The sequence below is a fragment of the Medicago truncatula genome, chromosome 2, assembly GCF_003473485.1.
Source record: "Medicago truncatula cultivar Jemalong A17 chromosome 2, MtrunA17r5.0-ANR, whole genome shotgun sequence".
Classification (NCBI taxonomy): domain Eukaryota; kingdom Viridiplantae; phylum Streptophyta; class Magnoliopsida; order Fabales; family Fabaceae; genus Medicago; species Medicago truncatula.
In genome coordinates this window covers 27719082-27725908 of record NC_053043.1, presented here as the reverse complement: position 1 = coordinate 27725908, position 6827 = coordinate 27719082, and the positions used below count along the sequence as shown (strand labels likewise).

The 6827-nt window shown below is 38.4% G+C and overlaps 1 non-coding gene across 1 annotated transcript; it reads right to left on the bottom strand.

Moving 5' to 3' along the window:
* Window positions 1-5537: 5537 nt before the first annotated feature.
* On the bottom strand, window positions 5538-5644 carry LOC120578765 (small nucleolar RNA R71). The gene has a single exon (XR_005644576.1). It is a non-coding gene; the product is annotated as a small nucleolar RNA R71 (small nucleolar RNA).
* Window positions 5645-6827: the final 1183 nt, after the last annotated feature.

Below are 6827 nucleotides of genomic sequence, written 5' to 3'. Positions count from 1 at the left end.
AGAAGCAACATAGCTTTTCTTCAGTATTTGCAATCCAGAAACTAAAGTTTGAAATCTTGAGTACATTTCTTCTATACTCTCATCATCCTTCATTCTGAAAAGTTCATACTGATGAACTAGCATCAAAGCTTTAGCCTCTTTTACTTTCTTGCTGCCTTCAAAGTTTGCACATAGAGAAGCAAACATAGCCTTCGCAGTAGATTTGTCACTCATTTTCATGTATTCGGTGCAAGGTATAGAAGCCACAATGATTCCTCTTATCTTGTGGTGTTTCTTATAAAGCTTCTTCTGAGCAGGAGTATGTATTCTTCTGTCTATAGCAGCTCCTTCTTCATCCAAATCCAGATCATCAACTCCATCTTCCAGTATATCCCATAGCTCTTCATCCAATCCCATGATAAAGCTGTACATATTAGTTTTCCACCATGAAAACTCTTCTGGATCTCCATTAAACTTTGGAGCTTTTCCAGAGTCTGTTTTCTTGTCAGCAGTATCATAGTCATGCTTGACACTTGTGTATTTTGTAGTAACTGATTCCTCATCTCCAGACATGTTTTTCTAATAGATCTTGAACTGTAACACGGTTAAGTGCTGTGATAACAGAGCAGGCTCTGATACCAATTGAAGGTGAAAAACACAAGAAGGGGGGGTTGAATTGTGTTTTCTTTTTCTCTTAAAAAAATACTTCTTCTGATAAAACTTCAGAAGCAGTTTGATTGCTTCTGATGAAATGATCAGAGTCAGATTGCAGCGGAAAAGAACAGAGCAGAGAAAAGAAAGACAAAGACACAAGCAGTTATCCTGGTTCCTTCCACAACACGGAAGTAGTCCAGTCCCCCTTGCACTTCCAAAGAGATTTCACTATAATCATAAAGATTACAACTGCTCAATACTTTCTAAGTATGAGACTTCACAAAAATGCTCAAGCACACACGCAAGAGTCTTCCAATGCTCAAGCACTAAGCAAGAGACTTCTAATGCTCAAGCACGCAGGCAAGAGACTTCTAATCAAACAAAAATACAGAGAATTGAGTTTGAATTGAACACTTGATATACAATCAGTGGTGTTCACAATACAATACAGAAAAGACTCTAGACTTTGAATTTCTAAGATGTATCAAATCAGTGCAGAAATTCAGTGTGCTTTGTAGAATCAAATTGACAGAGTTTTGGCGCTTTTGAACTTATGTATCTCTATATACAATCTTCAAGTCTTCACTCCTTTATATAGAGGCGTGAAAGAGACGTTGAGATAATCAGCACGTCTAAAGAGTCGTTTGAAATCCTTTGATTATCCACCAGTGATCCTTTGCCTGATTTGGGTGTAGTCCTTTGAAGAATAAGCTTCAAATTCATTCCCATCTTGAGTGTACAAATTCTGCAGGCATGACTGTTGTTTTGTCTTGTAGCGTAGACAGAAAACAGAGTAGTGGAGGTAGTGGTTGTACACTTGTACTTTGTCAACTCTATTAATTAGAGACAAGTGCTCAGTGCTATCCATATATCCGTTGATACCTCCCTTTCAATTCTTTGTTCTTCTTTGATAAGACTGAATTGAGAATCAACTACTTTGAATCTTCAGTTTGATTAAAGGATCAAACGTAGCTTCTGGTGAAGATATTGCTTCTGATGAAAACTTTTGCTTCTGATGACCTTCTGCTTCTGATGACGTCATCTCTTCAGAAGCACTTCAGCTTCAGGAGCAGTTTTCTTCAGATGCTCAGAATTTCTTTTTCTTTCCATTGTTCTTCCAAGACCTATTGAAATAACTTGAGTAGCCTTTGGTCCTGTACACTTGAACAATTATTAGTAATAACCAATTGACAATTTTTAATACCTTGTTATCATCAAAACTTAATAAGGTTCATTGTGAAACACATTTTGTTCCAACAATCTCTAATCTAAATTCACCATTTTAACATGAATTAACCATTATCAAACTGCGAAAACGAAAGTGGAGGGTTTGATAATTGGTAATCCATCATCTCAAATATCAATTCATAAAACAAAAGTGGAGCTTTGATATTCGAACAAGTGAAGTTAGACAAGGGTTGCAAAGGCAGCGAAATAGTCTTTGCAATCTTTGAGACATATAAGTTTCGATCTTCAAGGGAACTAATAGTGATCAAGTCAGTGAAATAGGCTTGGTTGCTAGAGGAACCAAAATCTAATAGTAATCAACTCACCGAAATAGGCTTGGTTGCTAGAGGAACAAAAGAGAAATTGTCTTTAGAAGTTAGGTCTAACATAAGGTTCTAAGTTTAATAGTTTGGTTTGAGAAGGACTTGTCATTAAGATGAACCAATGATCCCAAGGTTCTTTTTATTATATTATCTTTCAACCGTTTGAAAACCCTAAAATACCTATTCATACATTTACTCAAGGGAAGCAACTTGTGCAATTTTTTATTCACTTTAAAACAAGATGTGGGTATATAAGGAGAACTTAAAACACAAGAGTTTATTTACATGTACAAGAAACGACCAATAAGAGGAGACAATAAAAAATTTATGTCATGATTTTTTTTCAATAAAAACAAGCTACTTAATCATGCCTTTCACAATAAAACAAAACAAAAAGAATAAAGTTCAAGGGAGTTTGGAAACACTACGACTAAAGACACTTTATTAGGCTCCCCCAACACTTAGGAGAAGCATTGTCCTCAATGATTCAAGATAGAAAAATAAAAGAGAAGGAGACGAAGAAGAAGAAGAAGAAGAAGAAGAAGAAGAAGAAGAAGAAGAAGAAGAAGAAGAAGAAGGAGAAGGAGGAGGAATAAGGGAAGAGAGGAAGAGGAAAGCTCACATTTTTGTCATTGAGGTCCATTAGGAGGACCTTGGAGTTGAAAGTGGTGCATCATGTTCCGAAGCCTTTGGTTATTTTCTTCAGATATGCGGTTGCCCCTTAGGACATCATTCCTTAGTCCCGTCAATTCAACACATTGCCTTTGTTGCTCGGTGTTTATCCTCTCGACCTCGGTATGCATCCATGCCCATCTTGCATTTTCATTTGTTTCTCCGTCATCATGGTCATGGTGCTCCTCATCATGGTGCAATTGTGCACCTTCCTCTTCTTCATTATTGTGTTCTACATGCACCTGTGGGTCATCATTAACATACAACAAATTTTCTTCCACCTCGGTGTTAGTACGAGATGGGTTAGGCAGTAAAATCAAAATGGGCACGTTGAGTTTGAGTGTATAAACAAAGGGGAGTTGAGGTTTTATGAAATTCATAGAGATAAGGGTGTCTATGTTTAGCCTATTGTTTCCCTCAATCTTGTTTATCCCTTGGTCCTCACTCGCTCCTAGTTGCCCAGCTATGTATTGATGATACCACCAACTATTATTTCTCCCTTACCATCGGACCTATTTCCTATATGGGAAAGGTAGTCAAGCAAGTAAAAGCAAGTGTTAACGGGGTGGTTGTGCAATATAGCCCATAGCATGAAGAGTTCATCGCTCCTAGTGTTCCCTAATTCACTCCTTCCCCAAATAGTGCAAGCCATAACCCTTTGAATGTACCTAAGTACAGGGTTGTCAATGTTGCTAGCTTTGTTGGCACGTGCGTTAAACTGATCAAGACCGGTAATTCGTTCCCAAAAGGCGGCGGGTTGATAGTCAACCGGCTTTAGATCTTGATTCCAAGAGTCGTGGATGAACCCCGCATAATCAATATTCATAAGCCGGAAAGAAACTCTATGGTTAGTGATGAGTCATTTATATGCTATTTTAATATGCTTTTTAGTTTAGTTTTATTTAGATTTTATATTATTTTATATTAGTATTATTTCCTTTTTAGGATAGTTTACTTTAAATTGCAATTTATTATATTTCAGGGAAGAATATTGGATGGATTGAGTCTTGGAGCAAAAGAAAGGGATTTTGAGCAAATTGGACACGAAAATACGAAGATTGGGAAACAAAATATATCTCCCACAAGTCAGAAGCCTGGCACGGCCCGTGCTAGCCTTGGCACGGCCGTGCCACCCTCCAGAGACCTTTTGCTGCTTTTGCTTGGACTCCAAGTTATCCTATTTTGGCGCACAATCTACTGAGGAATATTCTTGGAATATACTTCCTTAGATTTTAAGTCAATTGTGTACTATAAATAGAGTAGCTAGCCATCACAAATAATCATCTTTACTTGGAATACAATAAGTGACAATTGCTTTTCTAAATAAAGTTCTTTTCCTTTCCTTTATTTTCCTGTCTTTTACTTTCATGCTTTCTCTCTTCTCCCCCATGTCTACGATGAACATGAGTGAGTAGACTTCTTCTTGTCTTGGGATTGTTGGATAAGTCTAAATGACATAATCCTAATCAAACCAAGCCCTAAGCCTTAATCTTATGTAACCCTAATTTCTTATCTGAATTCACCGTCTTAACATGGATTAACCATTATCAAACTGTGGAAACGAAAGTGGAGGGTTTGATAATTGTTCGTCCATTATTCCAAATATCAATTCATAAAACGAAAGTGGAGCTTTGATATTCGAACAAGTGAATTCAGACAAGAATTGCAAAGTCAGCGAAATAGGCTTTGCAATCTTTGAGACATATAGTTTCGATCTTCAAGGGAACTAATAACAATCAAGTCAGCGAAATAGGCTTGGTTGTTAGAGGAACCAAAATCCAATAGTAATCAAGTCAGCGAAATAGGCTTGGTTGCTAAAGGAACTTAAGAGAAACTGTCTTGAGAAATTAGGTCTAACATAACATTATAAGCTTATGGTTTTGGTTTGAGAAGGACTTGTTATTTAGATGAAACCAACGATCCCAAGGCTCTTTTATTATATTGCTTTTTAACCGTTTAAAAACCCCCAACTTACAATTCTCTTCTCTCTTCTAATCATCTCTAAAGGTTAATTAAATTGAACTACTCCCTGTCGGAACGATACTCTTTTATACTACTTCGGTAAGACCGTGCACTTGTGGTTTTATCTCATCAAGTTTTTGGCGCCGCTGCCGGGGAGTAAACTAATTTGATTAACTCTTTCCTTGTGATTAGAACTCTCTTCTCTTCCTCTTTTCTTCTACTTCTTTCTTTTGTTTTACCACTAACTTCTTGGGTTCTCGGTTTCTTATGCGAAGAAGTAAAAGTCTCGGAGAATTCATTCCTGAGATCGAAAGATTTTTGCATAAGAAAAAGAGAGAGGCACAAAATAATACTGCTACGGCTGAACGCACTCTCAAAGAGTATGCTACTCCTTCAACGGAAGAGCCACAAGTTATTATCGTGTACCCAACGCTTGCGGGTAATAACTTCGAGATCAAGCCTGCACTACTCAATTTAGTGCAGCAAAACCAGTTTTCTGGATCACCCACTGAGGATCCAAATCTCCATATTTCTTCCTTCCTTAGACTCAGTGGCACCATAAAAGAGAACCAAGAAGCCGTAAGACTTCATCTCTTTCCCTTTTCCTTAAGGGATAGAGCTAGCGCTTGGTTCCATTCCCTAGAAGTCGGTTCCATTACTTGATGGGACGATATGAGGCGAGCATTCCTCGCCCGATTTTGCCCCCCATCTAAAACCGCTAAGCTTAGAGACCAAATCACGCGTTTCAACCAAAAAGATGGGGAGTCTCTCTATGAGGCGTGGGAGCGTTTCAAGGAAATGCTTAGACTTTGTCCCCACCATGGCCTAGAGAAGTGGCTTATAGTCCACACGTTTTATAATGGCTTGTCATATACCACTAAGATGTCTGTTGATGCAGCTGCAGGTGGAGCTCTAATGAACAAAAACTACACGGAGGCTTATGCATTGATTGAGGACATGGCTCAAAATCACTATCAATGGACCAACGAAAGAGCCGTCACCACTCCTACTCCCTCTAAGAAAGAGGCAGGTATACACGAAGTCTCTGAATATAACCACCTTGCTGCTAAGGTTGAGGCATTAACACAAAAAATTGAAAAACTTAATGTTAATGCTGCCCAACCTTCCCCTGCATCCCCTACTTGTGAAGTCAGTGGTATAACTGGTCATACAGGTGTTGATTGTCAGTTAGGTAGTGCTGCCAATATTGAGCAACTGAATTACGCTCGATACAACCAAGGAATGAGGCCAAATCAAAATTTTTACAAAAATCCTCAAGGTTCCTATGGGCAAACAGCACCACCTGGCTATACAAACAACCAGAGAGTAGCTCAGAAATCTAGTTTGGAAATACTGTTGGAAAATTGCATGATGAATCAAAATAAACAACTTCAGGAGTTAAAAAACCAAACAGGATCTCTGAACGACTCTCTCTCCAAGCTCAATACCAAGGTTGATTCCATCGCCACATACACCAAAATGCTTGAGACCCAAATCTCCCAAGTGGCCCAACAAGTGGCCATCTCTTCTCAAACACCAGGAGTCTTTCCTGGTCAGCCTGAAACAAACCCCAAAGCCCATGTCAACGCTATTTTTCTAGGGGGTAGTAAGATAGAAGAGACTGTTACTAAGGCCAAATATGTCAAGAAGGAGAGTGTCAGGTGTCTGGGTAAGAATGGTGTGATAAAAAGTGAGAAACCGCTTGATAAGAACAAAGCCCTAACACCTTTAAGGCTTACTAAGCTCAACTTGGAGGCTCAATTCACTAAACTCTTTAACATAATTCGAAAGATTTGCGTTAAAATCCCCTATGCTGAAGCTTTGTCTCGTATGCCTCTATACGCCAAGTTTTTAAAAGAAATTTTTTCAAAGAAAAAGGCTATAGATCATAATGAAACAATAGCTTTGACAAAGGACAATAGTGCAATCATCAAGAAGCCACCTACAAAGCTTAGAGATCCCGGAAGTTTTGCCATCCCTTGTATGATAGGGAATGAAACCTTAAACCAT